At 40.5% G+C, this 20,506-nt stretch overlaps 1 long non-coding RNA gene across 1 annotated transcript; it reads left to right on the top strand.

Annotated features, from left to right (window-relative positions):
• Positions 1–529: 529 nt before the first annotated feature.
• Positions 530–19,903, top strand: LOC103101018 (uncharacterized). Its single transcript, XR_008914177.1, has 3 exons — positions 530–765; positions 17,353–17,406; positions 19,800–19,903. It is a non-coding gene; the product is annotated as an uncharacterized LOC103101018 (long non-coding RNA).
• Positions 19,904–20,506: the final 603 nt, after the last annotated feature.

Genomic DNA, 20,506 nt, shown 5'->3' with positions numbered 1-20,506 from the left:
AAATAAAAAAAATTAAAAAGGTATACATAGTTTTATAAACGTTAGGGTATAATTCCAGATTGTTCTTCAAGTGTTGGAGTTAAAAAGATTAACCAGTCATCTGTTGAGAATGATGGATAGCCAATGCACAGTCTTTGTGCTCCATTGATATACTCACGATGTCGAGATAAAAAAAATGGCAAGCTTGTAAATGGATATGAGAAAGAGACCTACATGGACCATGATCTGCATCCCAGAAAAAAGAAGTTCTTATGGCCATTTGAGAATGTGAGTATAGAAACCTAAACTGAACATTCATGCAATCAAACCTGTTTAATAACTACTTACACTCAAATTTATCTATTTCAAGGCAAAAAATATCATCATGTTTTCAGCTACTCTCTGTATGTCTCTATCATTTTCATTTGATCACATGGACAGTCTACTTCTGATATAACTCAAGCTTGTGTGGGCATGACCTAATAGGGAAGTTCCCTTGAGGGATCTCCTTTGGAGAATGTTGATTGTCCATAGAGGTGATGATCCTGAGCCAGTTCCTCTTTTTTCTGGCACTCATTCATTGTGTCCAAAGAATGACAGTCACACTTCCGTCACACCATGGACACCGGAACTGAACACACCAGAGGGGAGGGACTTCCTGTGCTCTTCTTTCACCCCAGTTCGGAGAAACGGGCTTGGGAAGGTTTGTTTCTGTTCAGGTTCCAGAAGGGAACGTCATGGGACTGAGGAATTTGAGCCATGGTGATCTTGGAGCCTGGATTACAGGTGGGATGGTGTAGCCATCATGGGCCCTGAGGAACCAACCGGAGTGCTTGGGACTAAAGCTCGGAGGTTTGGGACATAGAATGGGAACTTTCCTCTATAGGCACTGAGCTAAATTGTGAACCTAATCCTTTTCGCTTTTCCAGAGATTGGAGTGGTCCAAGAAGGGGGGGAAGGAAGGGGAGGGATTATGCCTTCCATATGTTGAGGGAGTAAATATGCATTTTTTTTATTTGATTTGATTATGGCTTCTGAAGTATTACAATATAAAAGCTAGAACTGGGATACAGGGGACACCCTCCCCCCCAATACTTGGGGAAACACCATTGATGAGGGCTGAAGCCATTTGTAGAGAGCCTGGAAACACCCTACTCTTCTTCAGGGGTTAACGGGAGGAGTAAAACAGAGTATACCTGGCATTCAGGTGGCAGGTGTCAGTCAGGGTGCTCAGTGTTATACTAATTTTCCTTTTTTTGGCTTTGTATTATTTCATAAAAATTTCTTTGTATTCTTTATACTTGTCAATCTTTTTATTTATTTGTTTGTTTTTAATTAACCTTTACCTTCTCTCTTAGAATAGATACTAAGGACAGGTTCCAAGGCAGAAGAGTGGTAAGGGCTAGGCAATGGGGGGTTAAGTGACTTACCCAGAGTCACATATCTAAGAAGGGCCTGAGATCAAATTTGAACTCAAGACCTCCCATCTCTGGGCCTGGCACTATTCACTGAGCCACCTAGCTGCTCCTCTACTTGTCTACCTTAATTATATTGAAGAATATTATAATAGGAAGAGAAAAGGAGTTATGTGGCAAGAATGAGGAATGATAGATGGATAGCCAGAGTATCCATGGATAACTTTTCACAGGTCAGGAGAAATCAAGGAAGGCCTCTAGTATCTTAGGCAGACTTCCTATGGAAAACTTGCACAAAATAGGAAGTCATGGGTGGGCCATGATCTGTAGGGCTGGAGGAACTCCCAAAGTAAGGAGGCCACAGGTTCATTTTGATAGAATATTTTAATGTTCTCTTATGTTAACATACCACTTCACTTAATCTTCCCGTTCATGGGTTGGGCATTTACTTTGCACCTGGAGTTTTGGTTTTTGTTTTTGTTTTCATTTACAAATAATTAAAAGGGGACAGCTAGATGTCTCAGTGTATTGAAAGTCAGGCCTAGAAACAGGAAGTCCTAGGTTCAAATCTGGTCTGGGACACTTCCTATCTGTGTTACCCTGGGCAAGTCATTTAACTCCTATTAGCTAGTTGTTACCCTTCTTCTGCCTTAGACAGAAGGTAAAGATTAAAAAAAAAAAACAAATACTTGTAAGAGGTAAGTTTTGAATTGGCTGCCTTAAGAGGAGGCTTATACAGAATTGTTTATGAATTTCACAAAAGTAGGGATTTGTCTGTTGTTTTTGTTGGTTTCCTTAGGGCTTGTCATAATGCCCGGCACACTGTAGGCACCTAATAAATGCTTATCCACTGCTAAAGATCCTTAAAATTGTATTTCTTCCATGCTTGGGAAGACATCATGTTGCCATGGGATCAGAACAAGAGGACTTTTCCACTCTAGTGACAATTTAAAAAATCTCTGGAGAGAGTGGCAACAGCAGCAACAGATGGAGGATTCTTTCCAGGAGACTGACTTTAAAGCCTTTCCCCAACTCAGTTTAGAAAGAACCTAGCAAGAAGTGATTGAATCCTGCCTACATGGAGAAATGGCTAGAGCATCAGTCAATTGACTTCACTCTCTGTTTTTTTTATTGCCACTAGGAATGAGTGACCGGATTCATTTGCTGTTTTTCTATTTAAAATTTTCTTGCTGATTATTTGTATTTTTGAATGATGGTTTTCTAGATAAAAGAATTTTAATGCATCTTGTCTTGGTGTTTTTCTATTCCAGAGATAAGTTGGGTGGGGAAGGAAAAGAAACTAAGTCATTGAATATTCCAAATTCAGCTGGCTAGAAAATCTCCTTTTTGGTCTGGTAAATCAAAAGAATGGCCTGGGGGCTCAGAACTTCATGGATTTTTAGTAATAATTTGTGTTTTGAAGCTTTGTATCTTTGCAGAGAATAGCCATGTGGAAGTTGGACCTTTGCCCTGGGCTGAGCTCATTTTTACCTCCCCGACAACTGTGGCTTTGAACCTGTAGCTCTGGGCTTTCTCCACTCCTATAGGGAAAGAGGAGAGCCAGAATAGCACCTCAGCAGGTGCCCAGTTAGGGGAGATAGGTGGAGTCAGGGAGAGTCCATTCCATCCACCTTTTCGAAGCAAGGGGCTTCTCCCTCACCTGTACTTTATATAGCCCATCTGCTAGACAACACATGACAGTGATGGAAATCTTAACCCATAGCTCTACCAAAAAAAAACCAAAACAAAAAACCCAATAACATTTTCAGGGTTTTCATGATCTGTCTTCATTTCTGAGCTATGACGACAGTCATTTAGAAGTCTTTTTTTTAGGTAACAATGCCATCTTTACCAATCAAGGGACTCTGGGCATATTTTTGTAGGTGAGCCATGCTCCAGTTTATCTCCACTTATCCTGAGCTCTTCCAATTGAAAACAGGCAACACATATACTACTATAGCATCTATTTTAAAGGAAAACGTGTATGAGCTTTGTGCCCCACAGATGCTTGGATAATGTGAGTTGAGCCTGCCAAACCTTGCTGATGCCAAATATGATAAGGTTTGTGAGATGGCTTGGTCATGTTTGTCTAGAATAAGTTTTTAATCAGCTTCATTTTAAGTGGGAAAATGGAATCTTTACGACAGTAGTTTAATTTCATTAATATTACACAGATTTCAGTTATTTATTTCTATCTTGGGGAAAATTAGGTGAATTCATTGCCTGATCACATAGGGGATATGATTATATGGAGATGCCAATGTGTGACAGCACTACTAGGATGGGTACCTGCTTTTTGAAAGCTTTCTTTTTTTTTTTTAACCCTATTATGTATTGATTCTAAGGCAGAAGAGTAGTACAGGCTAGGCAATGGGGGTTAAGTGACTTGCCCAGGGTCACACAACTAGGAAGTATATGAGGTCAGATTTGAACCTATGTCCTCCTGTCTCTAGGCCTGACTTGCTATCCACTGAGCTACCTACCTGCTCCCCAAAGCTTTCTTATTTTTTTTAATTTTTATTTAGAATATTTTTCCATGGTTACATGATTCATGATTCCCCCTCCCCCTGTTTTGTTCTCCCCTCTCTCAAAGCTGACAAGCAATTCCACTGGGTTATACATGTATCACTGTTCAAAACCTATTTTTATGTTATTCACATTTGCAATAGAGCGATTCTTTAACATCAAAACCCCAATCACATCCCCGTTGCACTACGTGATCGATCATAATGTTTTTCTTCTGCATTTCTGGTTTCACAGTTCTTTCTCTAGATGCGAGAGTGTTTCTTCTCCAAAGTTCCTCTGGATTTTCCTGGGTCATTGCATTGCTACTAGTAGAAAAATCTATTATATTCAACTGTACTACAGTGCATCCGTCTCTGTGTACAGTGCTCTCCTAGTTCTGCTCCTTTAACTTTGCATCAATTCCTGGAGGTTGTTCCAGTTCACATGGAATTCTCCAGTTCATTTTTCCTTTGAGCACAACAGTATTCCATCACCATTAGATACCACAATTTGTTCAGCCATTCCCCAATCAAAGGGGATCCTCATCCCCTCATTTTCCAATTTTTTTTTTGCCACCAAAAACAGCGCAGCTTTGAATATTTTTGTACAAATCTTTTTCCTCATGATCTCTTTGGGGTACAAACCCAGCAGTGGTATGGCTGGGTGGCAGACAGTTTTTTAGCACCCTTTGGGCAAAGTTCCAAATTGCCTTCCAGAATGATTGGACCAATTCACAACTCCACTAGCAATGCATTAATGTCCCAATTTTGCCACGATCCCTCCAACATTTATTGCTTTCCTTTGCTGTCATATTGGCCAATCTGCTAGGTGTGAGGTGTAACAACCTTAGAGTTGTTTTGATTAGCATTTCTCTAATCAGGAGGGATTTAGAATACTTTTTCATGTGCTTTTTGATAGTTTTGATTTCTTCATCTGAAAACTGCCAATTTGTGTCCCTTGACAGTTCTCAATTGGGGAATGGCTTGATTTTTTTGTAGATTTGACTTAGTTCCTTATATATTTGGGAAATTAGACCTTTGCCAGAGAGTTTTGTTATAAAAATGTTCTCCCAGTTGGTAAGCTTTCTTGTTTTTAAAGAGTTTTATGTTAAAGGGTCATTTGGACAGAAGTTTCAGGACAGCTATCCCTTCTGGTCATAGAAAAACACATTGCTACTCATACCAGATGCCAGAAGTCACAAAGATCTAAGAGACAGGGAAAAAGCAAACAAAGTCACCTTAGCCCATCAGCATAATTACAACTGGAAACTTCTTACTGGAAATCCACCAAGGTAACAGGGATTCCCTATCTTTTTTCACTGAGTGCATTTAATCAGTAGAAGTTTCACCCATCAAAGGACCATCTCCCCACATGGAACAGCTATTTCTATCCAGAAAGACAGAAACTGAAATGTACAGTGAATTGGTCCTACTGACAATGAATGTATTGTAAGTAGAAAAGAACATAAGACTTGAAGTCAGTAATTTGATTTAAATTTTTCTCTGACAACTTTTTAAGCTCTAGGACCCTAGGCAATGTTCTTTCATTTTTTTTTTCTTCTTTTAAGGTATATCAATGAAAGGGAATAGGGAAAGAACCTATATGTTCTAAAATACTTATAGCAGCTATCTTTGTGATGGCAAACAACTGGAAATTGAAGGGATATGCATCAATGAGAGAATGGCTAAAGAAATTGTGGTATATGGTTGTGATGGAACACTACTATTGTAAGCAAAGACAAACAGGTTATTTTTAAAGGCAAGATTTACATGAAATTACAAAGAGTGAAATGAGCAGAACCAAAAGAACAGAAATAGCATTTGAAGAATGACTCGTGTATGTCCACTTCCAAAGAAAGAACCAATAAATAAAAATAAGCAAGACATAGTTATTTATACACACACACACACACACACACACACACACACACACATACATATACACATACATATACCTTTTTGTCAAATGATGCCTTCTCTAATGGAGGAGAGAGAAGGAGGGAAATACCCATGGATTTTAATGTAACACACAAATAAATAAATTTCATTTTCCTAATCTTTTTTTGCCTGTGGATCAGGAGTTCTGAAAAATTGCGCATTCTGTCTTCTCTGCTGATGGCTGACAGGACTTACAGCATTGTGAGCTCTTTTGCCCTGGGGCTAAGGGCTTCACAGCAACCCAGGCTTAAAAGAGCCAATCATTAAGCACTTTGGGGCCTCTCTGTGGGTTGGTGCCAGTCCTTGGAACTTCAAGAAGTGGTTGAGGGGTGCCCAGCTGTTGACTTTGTCAGGGTCCTGGGATCCCAAAGTTAGCCTAAACCCCGGCTTGGAACCTGGCACAGTAGGTGGGGCAGTGGCCAGCTGGGACTCCTTCATGTGCAGTTTTACTTTTGGTTCCCCTTTGCCCTGTGAAAATCAATTCTCTCTGCCAACCTTTCAAGTTGTTTTCTTCAGGAGAGCCCCCTCACTCCATCTCCTTTTTGGTTCAGTTGTTTTGAGGAACAATTTAAGTTTGGTTTGGAAGAATTCTTGGAGTGATTCTAGCTTTTGCTGCTACTAAGCTGCCATCTTGGCTCCCAAATAAATACATTTAAATAAAAAAATATTGATGAGAAGAGAAAAATCAAAGAAAAAGTAGGGCCCCTTCTTACAGTAAATGGGAAGATGGCAAATCATGGTAACTGATTGGATAGAAAAAGGTTCAACTTCCATTTTTCTTTTCAATTTGAATTGGATAGTTGAGAACAGAAACAGCCAAAAGGTGTTCTTTATGTCCAGCCTAACAGTCAGAATTACCGCCAAGTGAGAAGGGCTACTTTAGGAGGGCTTGGGTTTTCCCTCATGTGAGGGCTTCAAACAGAGGTTAATCAGTCAGTCAGCCAGTCCAGAAACATTCATGAAGACTTTATTATATGCCAGGCAATGCATTTGGCAGATATATTGTAGAAGGGATTCATGAGTTGGATTAGGAGGTTACTGAGGGTCCAGCCAGCTCAGAGATTCTTTGACCCTTCCTGAGCCCCCCCTCCCCCCACCCAGGGTTGTTCTGAGGAAAGTGCTTTTTAAAGGAGCATCTACATGTGAGCTCTCTTATTCTACCCACATCCTCCCCTGCGTTTCCCACTGACTCACCTCCCTAGGGCCCTGGTACCTCTCTGCTACCTGAGAGAAATGGAAATATATTCCACTCCCAGAAGGACCATTGCTATGTTCCAGGGACAGTTAGGTTCTCAGGATTACAAATTTAGAACAGGAAGAGAATCCAACCCTCACAGAGGGGAAAACAGGTCCCAAAGGGGTCAACAACTTCATCTAAGATCACGTAGCCAGAATCAAGCAACAGCGGCAAGATTTGAACCCAGGTTTTCCTGGTCCAAATGCAATTTACTTTCCACCACACCAAGCGGCTCCTTCTGGGACTAATTGGGTACACTCATTAGTCTGTTCCCAGGAAAAGCCGTCCAGGACTGCCACCCAGTGTTCAAACAGCAAAGGCTGGACGCCCAACTCTGCTTGCCTTGAGTCATCAGCTATTTTTCACCAAGGAGGACTTTAAAAAGCAATCAGTGCCAATGTCTATAAACATCATAATCAAAGAGCAAAGAACCACAGGATGAACTGGAAAACACACACAAGACCTCAATGATCTCATACCTTATAACAAACCTTTTTTTCTTTTTTGGTAGGTGAATAGCCATCTGTATTGAGCTGATCAGTTTAGGGATACGAGGAAAGAGGGGGAGTGGGATCAAATCCAGTAGCTTTATTTATGTACAAAATTCCCCCTTTGGAAGACCAAAGACAGAGTTGTGGAAAGGCAGTGTGATGTAGAAGAACCAAGAATCTGTGAGTTCAAATCTTACTTCAGTCACTTAATAGCCGTGTGATCCTGAAGTGACTCCCTTTGTGCCTCAGTTTCCACTATAATAAAATGAGAGGCCTGGACTTGGTCACTTCTAGGTTCCCTTCCAGCTTTAAATCTGTAAACATAAATCTGTTCAGAGAAGGTAGCTGCCAAATTCTTAGAAAACAGTCAGGATTTCTATGTAATAGCATAAGACAGTAGACATTGTGTAAGAAAAGATGGTACAGTAAAATATAGATATGGGGCGGCTAGGTGGTTCAGTGGATAGAACACTGGTCCTGGAGTTAGGAAGTGTTCGGTCCTTTCACTTGTGTCCAACTCTTTGTGACCCCATTTGGGGTTTTCTTGGCAAAGATAATGGATGGTTTGCCATTTCCTTCTCCAGGTTATTTAACAGACAGGGAAATAGGGTTAAGTGACTTGTCTGAGGTCACAAAGCTAGTTTCTATCTAAGGCTGGATTTGAACTCAGGACTTCCTGACTCCAAGTCCAGTAGTCTATCCACTGTACCACTTAACTGCTATGAAGTCAGGAAGTCCAAATCCTAAATTTTTAACCTTTGTTTCTACCAGAGAAGGAAACAGCAAGCCGCTCCAGTATCTTTGCTAAGAAAACACCAGACTAGTGTTCCATGGGGTCAGGAAGAGTTGGACAGGACCAAACAACCAGGAAAGAGATATGTATACATGCAAATTCTAATCCACACAACAGCAACAGGCTAAAATTGATTTTAAAATCTGCCCCCCCCCCTTCTGACATATAACTGTGGATATATCAAAGACACAGAAAATAAGGTTCTCCCTCTCAAAGTCCTTGGCACTCAAATGGTTCAACATCTGAAACCACTGGGATTTTTATCAGTGGGAAAACGTTAAATGAGGCACATTAGCATCTATGTTGCTGGCTACAACTTGAGGACCACAAGACCTTCCATCTGAGTTATAGCTCAACGCTATAGGTGTTCTCTCCCCCCTTTAGAATGGGAGAGCTCCTTGAGGGCAAGGACTGCAACTGCTTGGCTCTGTATATGTATTCCTAGCACGTAGCACAGTCCTTCGCACACAGTAAATGCTTCCTAAATGTTTTATTTATTCATTCATTCATCCATAACTAGGATTTTATCCTAATCAAGTTAAAGGATTTTAGTTCTGGTCTGTCAATGGTTAAGAAATGTTTTAACCCATAGAAACTTCATTTCCAGAGATGCCTCCCCATCAAGCAAAACCTCATGGAGGGAATAAGGAAGCGGGGCTCTGTCCAGACCCCATCACCAGGCTAGACCTTGCTGAGCCGCCTTTGTCCTCATCTGTCTTTGATTTAACTTGATTCGCTCTCCTTGTAATTTGCTGAAGTTGTGTCTTAGCCAGGAGAGACTCTCTCCAACTTGATGTTTTGATTTCTTCTCCAGAGTGCCTGAAATAGGCTTTTTCAGTATTCGCGTTTTTCTCTTTTATAAGAGAGGCCATGAGATGCAGGGTGGCATAATGGCTAAAGGACTGGCCACAGAATCAGGAAGACCCACGCTGAAGGCTTTCCACTGCCATTTTATTTGCTGTGTGACCTAGACAAGCCACGTAACTCTTTAGTACCTAAAGCTCCTAAGACAAAGTTACAGTGGCACTGATTTGCATCAATGGAAGGGGTTTCCATACTGGGAATTCCTGATGCCTATGAAATGACAAGGTCTGGTCCAAGTATGCGGTGGCAAGTTATAATGGGAAAGCACTAGAAATGGTCACTTCTTATCTATTTGATAAGATCACGGACAAGACGTTAACCTCTGAGCCTAGGAAATAGGAGCGGTATTTACACAACCTACTTCCTAAGACTACTTGGAAGAAAATGCTTTGTACAGTGTAGAATGCTTAATTAAAATATAAGCTATCATACTTTTAGGGGCAGCTACATAGCACAGTGGATAGAACCCTGGACCTAGAGTCAGGAAGATGAATCTTCCTGAGTTCAAACCCAGCTGCAAACATTTATGAATTGAGTACCCTCGAACAAGTCATTTAACTGTGCTTGCCTCAGTTTCCTCATCTGTAAGATGAACTAGAAAAGGAAATGGCAAACCGTTCCAGTATCATGGCCAAGAAAATCCCAAATGGGGCCACCCAGAGTTGGACAAGTCTGAAAAATGACTAATCAGAGAACAAGGAACAACTATCATACTCTCAGAGGAAGAGATGGACTGGGGACCCTCTGCCAGATGAACCTACAGCAAGGATTCTTAACCTTTTTTGGTGTCACTCTGATGAAGCTTTTAGACCTCTCCCCAAAATTATATTTTTTAAATCATTGAAGGAAATGCTTGAATTTCACTTAGACATTAGTGAAAGTTATCATTTTTTTCTCATCCAAATTTATAGATTCCCCTAAAATCTATCCACAGATCCCTGTTAAGAACTCCTACCTTACAGGGGGAAGACGGTGATGGCATCGCAATGGGAGACATTGGACTTGTTAGAGAAACCTTACTCCACTGCCTTCTTTCCCAGATGGTGCACAAAATACATTTTCAAGGACTCTAATGAGAAACAGATTCCATTTCTTGAACTGCTTAGGAGACATATCACCGATTATTACTGGTAGAGATTCCAGGAGCCATATGTGCTCCTTTTTAATATATCTAGGAATAAGAATGAGCTTGGGGAGTTGGGGTGTGAGCTATTTGGGCTACTATTTATGTGTGGAATCGGGGATAAAAGAAAAGGAACTTGATCCTCCACCACCTCTACCCCATTTTCCCTTCAGAATAAATCTAGCAGAGTTTGCTTATCTATTTGGAGTTTCTTAAAGGCCTGGGGAGAGAGCTTTTTATCTCTGTGGCTAGCATATATCTGGGTGCCAGGATCAAGGCTTTAGGCTGTAACAGCCCTAGGGCCTGCCGCGACCAGGACACAGCCCTGGCTACAGGCTAGAGGCCCAGTTTTACAATAGTGACTGTTTTATGACAAATTTCTTTCAGTATTTCAATAATCCACATCTCCACTGCCTCAGAGGAAGACAGAAGACAAAATAGAACCTAGTCAAATCCCAGTCTGTTCGCTTCATTGGAGCTGTATTGAAATAAATAGTTTTTATGTCAGCTCCGGCAGGGGGGACGAAAAGGGAAGGGAGAGAAAATACGAATAATGTAACTATTATTAGAATATTAGAAAATATTAGAAATAATTAGAAAAAATATTCTAAAATTTTTTTTAATTAAAAGAAATAAATAGATTCTGGGGGCTGCTGGGTGGCTCAGTGGAGTGAGAGCCAGACCCAGAGATGGGAGGTCTTGGGCTCAAACCTGGCCTCAGACACTTCCCAGCTGTGTGACCCTGGACAAGTCACTTGACTCCCATTGCCTAGCCCTCACCACTCTTCTGCCTTGGAGCCAATACACAGTATTAATTCTAAGATGCAAAGTAAGGGTTTAAAAAAAAAGAAATATTTTTTAAAATTGCCATTTAAAGAAATAACTAAGGACATCTCCAAAGCTAATTGGAAGTTAAATTAATGTGATTGTTGTTATTCAGTTGTTTCCCTTGGGTTGACTCTTTATGACACCATTTGGGTTTTGTTTTCGGCAAAAGTACTGAAGAGGTTTGTCATTTTCTTCTCCAGACCATTTTATAGATGAGAAAACTGGAACAGACAGGGTTAAGTGACTTGTCCAAGGTCACACAACTAGAACTCAGGAAGATGAATCCTCTTGACTCCAGCCCAGGTACTCTATCCATTATGCTGCCTAGCTGACTTAAGTTGATGTGAATAGTCCCTAATAAAGAACAACTTCTTTTTACCTAATTATTTGAACCCAAGGCAGTTCAGCATAATGTAAAAAGAAGACCTTGAGGCCAAGAAGAATTGAATTCCAATTCAGCCTCTGGTATACACTTGCTGTGTGACCCTGGGCTAGTGATTTAACTACTTGGTATCTTGGGGACCTGAGACATTAGGTTGTAAAGATGGTGCCCACCAGCATTGGCAGAGGGAGTCTCCTCACCAAGGAATTATCTAGTACTTAGCAAAATGCCTGGCACATAGTAGGCACTAGATAACATTTTATGGCAGGATACGAATTATATCACAGGTCCAGTCTCATCTCCTCCTGGTTGTTCAGTCATTTAGACTTGTCTGATACTCCATGACTCTGTTTGGGGTTTTCTTGGCAAAGATATTGGGACGGTTTGCTATTTCCTTCTCCAGTGGATTAAAGAAAATAGGATAAGTGACTTGCCAGGGACACAGAGGTAGAACATGTAAAGGATTCGATTTGAACTCATGTCTTCCTGATTCCAGTCCCAGTACTCCCTGCATGGAGCCAACTCACTGCCACCCCTTCCATTTATATGGTGGGTTCATACCCAAAAGACCTTATCCAAAAACAGGGATAGAAAACATCATGACACACAGAGCTATAATGGGAATAATTTAACCCAGATTGACATATCAGCTCCAATTGAGCATAGAGGTGCACAAGGCCCTGTAGTAGGTTTTGTGGTGGAAAAAGTAATTTAGACAAACCAGAGAAGTTTATAATCTATTTAGAATGACAAGCCAAATTCATATGAAAAGCTAAATATAAGACCACTAGGAGCTAATGTGGATTCATCAAGAATAGGTCATTATAGATCAACCACATTTCCCCCCCCCTAAATGCAGTATTACTGAGCCAAGGTAATGCCATAGACACAGTATTGAGGCAAACCTATGGTACATGTGCCGGAGGGGCTGCTCCCCTCCCCTTTTGCACACATGCCTGAGGACATTTCTCCCATGACCCACCCCTCAGCCCAGCAGACCAATGGGAGTGCTTCCTCCCTCCTCTATCTGGGGTAAGGCAGGAACTCACATACAACATGAGGGTGCAGGTTGGGCACTCTCTCTCTAAAAGGTTCTCCATCACTGGTTTAGACTGATTTCAGTTGGATCTTCAGCAAAATTTGTGTGGACAAGATGGAAAAATACTGGTTGAATATGGGAATTCCCATATATTTGGAGGTATGAATGATCTGATCCCAAAAGAACATTAATGACCATTGGTGCATGGACACAGTATAAAGATCTAGCCTCAGCCATGATATGTTAAGCTTAAAATGTAGGTAGATAGATAGATAGAGGTATAAATAGCATATTTTTCACATTTGGGGGGTTATGAAATTGGGAGGGTTAACGCTGAATGGAAGAAAATTCAATAAATAAACTGCCCAATTAAAAAATCTATGGAACAAAAGCTTATTTCAAGGAAAACTGATAGTTTTAGTGGACTTTCAACTCCATATAAGCCAGCAATGCAACTCTCTAAACTTCAATTTCCTTACCTGGAAAAAAGGAATAATAATACCTATATAATAATACCTCAGAGTGTTATGGTAAATCTAAAATGAGGGTAGAGTATTTTTTGAGACATTTTTCAGTCCTGTCCAACTTATGATGACCCCATTTGGGATTTTCTTGTCCAAGGTACTGGAGTGGTTTGCCATTTCCTTTAACAGATAAGGAAACGGAAACAAACAGGGTCAAGTGACTTGCCCAAGGTCACACTGGTAGGAAGTGTCAGAGGCTCTATCCACTGTACCACATGATGATGGATGGGATGGTGATGATGGTGATGATCAAAAAATCTATTCTGGTCTTGGACTACATTAATAAAAGTGTAGTTCCCAGAAGAAGGGATTTAATAGTTCCTCTTGAGTTTGCCCTAGTCAGATCACATCTGTGGCATTGTGTTCAATTCTAGGTACCACATTCAATACAGACTTTCATAAGCTGAAGCGTGGAAGCAGAGAGGGACAATGGGGAAGAAAGGCACTGGCATCAAAGGACCAGGTTGAAATTCTATTTATTACCTGTGTGACCTTGGTCAAGTTGCTAAACCTCTCTGGATCTCAGTTTCCTCTTCTGTAAAATGTTGGGTTTAGGCTAGATGGCCTTTGAGATCCTTCCAGACTTACTTCCATGACCTGGGCCAGGGGTCCCCAAACTTTTTTACCAGGGGGCCAGTTCACTGTCTCTCAGACCGTTGGAGGGTCAGACTATTAAAAAAAAACACACAAAAAAAACCATGAACAAATCTGTATACCGCTGTCTGGGATAGCAGAGGCTGCAGCGCTGGCTGTGATGGGCCTGTCACACCTTGCATAGGCCCATCATTGCTACCACTATACCGGGCAGCAGTATACACAGTGCAGAATCCCCTCCCCCAGATCACCGCTCACCATACTGATGTCTTCCATTGAGCAGCCACATAATCCTTTGTGGCGCCTCGTTCTCCTTCAGTTACTCTCAGAACAAGGCACTACACAAAGGATTATGTCACCGGATGTAGTACTGTACATGAGCAATACTGTGCTTTGCTCCTCTACTGACCACCAATGAAAGAGGTGCCCCTTCCGGAAGTGCAGTGGGGGCTGGATAAATGGCCTCAGAGGGCCACATGTGGCCTGAGGGTCCCAGTTTGGGGACCCTTAATCTAGGAGATGAGGATTGTAGTGAGGAGGTGACCAGGAACCATGTCATTCAACAGTTAGTTGAAAAAAAAATGGGGCTATTTAGCCTGGAGAGAATTATCTTTAAATATATGAAAGGTTCTTACAGTATATGGAAGAGGATTAATTATATTAATTATAATTGTTCTGCTTGACCCCAGAGGATAGGATTTAGGGCCAATGTAGAAAAACATTCTACAAATTAGAGCTATCCAAGGCAGCTAGATGGCTCAGAGGCTAGAATACTGGGCCTGAAGTCAGGAATTTCAAATCTAGCCTCAGACATTAGCCGTGTGACCCTGGGCAAGTCATTTAACCCTGTTTGCCTCTGGAGAAGGAAGTGGCAAACCATTCCAAGTATCCTTGCCAAGAAAACCCCATGGAGAGCATTGGCATATTATGGTCATAGATGACTGAACAACAAGAAAAAAGATGAAAACATGACTCCATTCTCTCAAAAGGTCTGAATCACTACTGATGAAAGAGATGCAAATTAAAACAACTTTTGTGATACCGTCTGACATCAGATTTGCTAACATGATAGAAAAAGAAAGTGACAAATGTTGGATGGGATATAGGAAAACTGGGAAACGTGCACTGTTGATGGATTTACCCTCAGAAAGTTATAAAAGTGTGCAGACCCTTTGACCCAGCCATTCTTCTGTACACCAAAGAGATCAAAGAACAGAGAAAAGTACCTATTTATACAAAACTATTTATAGCAGCTTTTTTTGTGTGTGTGTGTGGTGGCAAAGAATTGGAACTCTGAATGCAGTTTGAAACATACTTTTAAAACATTTTATTTTGTTGGTTTTTTGTCTATTTTCTTTTGCAAAATGGCTAATTGGGAACTATGTTTTGCATGACTTCATATGTATAATCAATATCAAGTTGCTTGCCTTCTCAAGGTGGGGGGAGGGATAAAAGGGAGAGGAACTTGAAATTTTAACAAATTATTGTTAATTTTTCCAGGTAATTGGGAAACATTTAATGAAAGAAATAAAAACAGAGTATATTAAAGAATAAAAAATTTTTAAAGGATTTCACAGTCTGATCCCCTCACAATGCTCCAGCCCTGAATCTCTTCTGTACAAAAGGAAGAAATGGAAACTGCACAGGTCAGTTTGGATCTATTTAAGTGGCCTGATTCAAACTGGCTTCTCACTCAATTCCATTCTCATTCCTACCTCTGCTCCTTTGCTTATGCTGTTGTTCCTCTGGATAACATAGCCTTCTTTTTTCTCTTCAGCAATCCCAAACCAAATAACCCTTGAAAGATGGGCTCAATTCTCACATCCTCTAAGATTCCCTTGACTATTCCACCTCACACTGAAGGCTCTTTTCCCAACCATCTTTATCACCTGTAGCCTATATTCTGCAATTGACTTCTTGACTTTATAAAGCTCTCTTCACTCTTCCCTAATTGCTTACAGATGAGAGATGCCCCTCTCCATTTATAGTTTAACCTTTTTGAGGGCTGGTATTCTTTTTAATTCCAATACTGATTATGCATCACAGTATATAATGATACTCTGATATCCCCAAATTGTCTAGCACGGTGTTTGCTGGGTAAAATATTTGACCTGAAAATGAACAAAGATAAATTCTCAGGACATTTTATGCCTATTTTAAAGCCACATTGTCCTCAGAAAGCAAAGTCAACCATCCCAGAAACTTCAAGTTCATCCCCATGAATAGGTACTATTCCTTGTCAAGCTGACCAATCTCCTTGAATTTGGAAAAGGAAAGGAATGATCACACCTTGTTCTTTAGAACCCATAGGTGCCAGTTATAGCCTGGTACTGGCTCCAATCAATCAATCCACCAGGCAAACATTTATTGAAGTCCTACTAAGTACCAGGCACTATTTTAAGTTCTGGGCAGAGAGAAACAAAAGGAAGCATTCCCTGAACTCAAGAAACCAATGGAGCATGCAGGGACAGGGTGTTGGGCGAGCAGATGGAATCAGATATACAGTTCTAAGCTAAATTTGGCACGTGAGTCCTCATTACCCAGCTTCCTCAAAAGTGAAGTCTGTATCTGGTCTCTGAAACAGCCCAACTGCAGTCACAGAGTTATGCAACACGCCAAGTTGTCTCATGGACAGAGCACTGGATTTGCCTATTTCCTCATCTTGAACATGAAGGGTTTCGGTCTAGATGACAGCTTCCTTTCAATTCTAGATTCTGTGATCAAATATGACTTGACAATGGACACTGACTTGTTCTGGCTGTATCTCCCATGGGATTAGAGGCTAGCTATGGTGAGAGAGGGTAAGAGAGAGAGAGACAGACAGACAGACAGAGACAGAGAGGGAAGGAGAAAGAGAGACACAGACACACACACAGAGGAAAAAGAGACAGTGGAGGAAGGAAGAGAGAAGAGAGAGGAGAGGACTGAGAGAGGAGAAACATATCTACACCCAGGGAAAAATATCCTGAAGTTTCATAGACTCTTGTAACTCTATAGTTGTTTTCTTCCTGGGAGTTCATGATTTTCCTACTCTTTTCCCAAGGCACTTTCTGGTCCAGCAATGCGTAATGGGACAGTTCAAAGTCATCAGGACTAAAAGCCGAAATCATCGCAGAGGTGTGGAAGACAGTCGAACATTACTTAGCTCTACTGACTACAGATTTTCCTTTTCTATAGCTTTACTGCCTTTCCTTTTATGCCAGTATCAGGACCTCTTAAATCTCTCTCACTTTTCCTGGATTTCTTTTTGTCATTTTCTAGAAATCTGAAGCATCAGGAAGTGGAGTGGAGAGGGGCAGCAGAGCTCAATGGAGAGCCTCCCCATACCTCTTCTTCCTGACCTTGGGATTCTGGTTCGAAGGCTGACCCTGGAAAAAACAGTGTCTTGATCATGGAAAACATTTCTTCAATCTTTGTTCATAGGCTCAAAGGGAATCTAAACTTCATTTTCTAAAAATAAGTCCTAAACTCTAACCCACAGCCAAATGAATCCTAATATGGGTACAGAGATACAAAAATGGTCGTCATCACATCCTGAAAATGGTATTTACATCCAACTCGCAGGACCAGGAAAGAATAAAAAGAAATTTGTGGGTCTGTCTTATTACCTAAAATGTGCCTGAAAATGTTTTACTCTACAGAACTTACGGCAGCTAAAGTGGATCATCAACTGGGATCCTCAGTGGAGCAAGCAGGTAATAAAAATAAATGGCTAGTGATTTGTCTGAGGACTTTGGTTACCCATCTTTTAAGGCACACTGGATTTGGAATAAGGAAGTCTGAAGGTTCTGTCCTATCTCAGACACTTAGTATTTGGGCATAGTCTACTATTTTCCAAACTTTCAGTAAGCCTCTCTGAACCTCTGTTTCTTCTTGTGTAAATAGCAACACATACTTCACAGATTGCAAGGTTAAATTGAGACAATGTATAAGAACAGCCATGCAAACTTCAAAGCACTTTATAAATGTGTGCTGCATAATGGATCTGTGATTTCCTTAGTTTGGAGAATTAAAAAAAAATTACTTTTAAATGTTTTTTCCATGTTTCCATGATTCATTTTCTTTCCATCCCCTCCTCTCTCCCCCCTCCCAGAGCTGACAAGCAATTCCACTGGGTTGTCAATAGTATCACTTGATACCTATTTCCATATTATTCCTTTTTGCTATAGAGCCATCTTTTAAAGCTTAAAGCCCAAAATCACAGACCCCTGTGTGTGTGTGTGTGTGTGTGTGTGTGTGTGTGTGTGTGATGAGTGATGTCAAAAGTTCTTCTTTTGCATTTCTACTCCCACAGTTCTTTCTCTTAATGTGGTTAGCATTCTTTCCCATAAGTCCTTCAGAAGGGTCCTGACTTGTTGCATTGCTACTAGTAGCAAAATAGTTTTGGGAATTAAAAAAATAAATCCTTACTTTCTGTCCTAGTAACAATTCTAAGACAGAAGGGCCAGGGTTAGGCAAATGGGGCTGTGACTTGTCCAGGGTCACAGAGGTAGGAGGTGTCTGGGGTCATAACTGAACCCTGGTCCCCCTCACTCCAGATCTGACCATCTAGCAATTAAGCCACCTAGCTGCCCCTAGCTTTGGGAATTCTTGATGTAGGATGTCTCCCTACCAAAGCAGATTGGAAAGTCTAGGACCAAGTGGTAAGTCAGTTAGACAATCAATAAGCATTTAGTAAGTGGCTATTATTTGTCAGACACTAAACTGTACTGTTCTACACTGTACTAAGTCCCAGGGTGTTGCTTGAGGCTTGCTCTACAGCTGGTATATTGTGTTTACTTAAGCAAATGTATGAATGACTTTAGCAAGTGTATGAAGTGAGTTGCCTTGATCCCATAGCGAATAATGGCCAGAGGCAGGATTTGAACCTAGTTTTTTGTGACTCCAAATTCAATCCTTCTCTCTACTCTACTATACTATCTACAATATCATTAGTCCTTATAGTAATGTTTAGGTTTAGTAGGACTTAGGCATAAAAGAAAAGGGCTGGAAAAAAAAAGGCTTGTTGGATCTGGATGCAAAAGAAGCAAGAGTTAAGACCATCATGGCTAATCCATTGCTATCCTAGGACAGACAATCCATTCTGTTACTCAAATACAAATGTGTGAATGACACCTGATAGCAACCAAGCAACAGGATTTTATTAAGTACCTACTATGTGCAAGGCACTGAGGATAGGAAAACAAAGGATGAAACAATTCTCCAAATTCATGAAAGTGAATAGGATAGAGAAACCCTCTCAGAGGAGGAGGTAGAAGGAAATCTTTGAAGGAAAAATATTCTTGAGAAAAGCATAAATTGCAAGGAAGCAGCTAGGTGGCTCTATAGATTGAGAGCCAGGCCTAGCAATGGGAAGTCCTGGGTTCAAATTTAACCTCAGACACAAATTTCTGAGAAATGGAATAACATGATCAAATGTATGCCTAAGGAAGTTAACTTTAGTCAGCTGTGTGGATGATGAGAGGAGACAAAAAGACCAATTTGAACTGGGATGATAAACCTTTCAGTGAAGAGAAAGGGATTATTTGTAAGAAATGTTAAAGAACATGAGATCTTAACCCGAGATCTGAAAACTTAAAAAAAATATTCTTGATAACTATTTCATTGGTCCCCTTTCTAATGCAGTTAATTCTCTAGGATAGTTTTATTGCCAAGGCTGGTCTACATGGCAGAAACCTTAGTAGATGCAGTGCTCAACATAGTGCCTGACATGCGGTGCATGTTGCTGGAATGGTAAAGTTTTTGGAAATGAAGGCTGGGATGAGTCTGATGAAGCCAACCTCTAAACCCAGCAGCCTGAAGCATGGTGCTTTGATGTCCTCCCCACCCCCTGCACACGCCTTTCTCTTCTAAGAATAGGAATCCTTTAATTTCCTATTCCTTTGGTTGATGGCTGAGTAGGAACAGAGTTTCTGTAGTTATTATTGGAGACCAAGAGGGGATGATGGTGATGGAGGCCTCCAATCGCAGGTGGCCCCCAGCACAAGGAAGAGATCTTTCATCTTCTTTTTGTGAACTCTCATTTGTAATCAATACCATGCAGTTTAGCACTTAATCATGCACTGTTTTACCTTTGCTTCCTCTACAGATGATAAGATCCTTGAGGCCAGACACCGACACAATGTATGGCAACAAATTGAATACAGAAGCAGATAGGAGAATCTAATTGTTTTCTATTAAGCTGGATTATTAAAAGAGATTTGCAAAAACTTATAAAACAATTCCTCTTCTCACTAATTCTTTTTGTGAAATAGATATTTTTTATAAAAATATATGTTAACAATGATGTTTCTATGATTTTTAAATGGGTTAACACTAAAATTTTTATCAATTCAAATTCCTAATAAAATACTCAGTATATAATCATTGATAAAATGTGAATTTTTGAATATGTGTATATATACATATGTATATATATACAGCTCCAAATAAAGAAAAGTTCTTTCTTTAGAAAAGTAGAGGTCCTAAATAATAATTAAAAAAAACCCCACTCCACCTTGCATCTTAGTATCAATACTATCTGTTGGTTCCAAGACAGAAGAGCAGTAAGGGCTAGGTAATGGGGTTTAAGTGACTTGTCCAGGATAGGAAGTGTTGGAGGCTTGATTTGAACTTAGGACCTTCTGTCACTAGACCAGGCTCTCTAACCACTGAACCTCCTAGCTGCTCCCATCCTAAATAATTTTTTAGAGATCACTGAGAATCACTTGGCTAGATAATCTTCAAGGAAGGTCTCTTCCAGTTCTAAAATTCCATAATTCAATAATTTACTTGATAAATTACCTTGATGAACTC

Source organism: Monodelphis domestica, chromosome 1, assembly GCF_027887165.1.
Source record: "Monodelphis domestica isolate mMonDom1 chromosome 1, mMonDom1.pri, whole genome shotgun sequence".
Lineage (NCBI taxonomy): Eukaryota > Metazoa > Chordata > Mammalia > Didelphimorphia > Didelphidae > Monodelphis > Monodelphis domestica.
The sequence above is the reverse complement of the archived record's forward strand: the minus strand, read 5'-3'. Positions and strand labels throughout refer to the sequence as shown.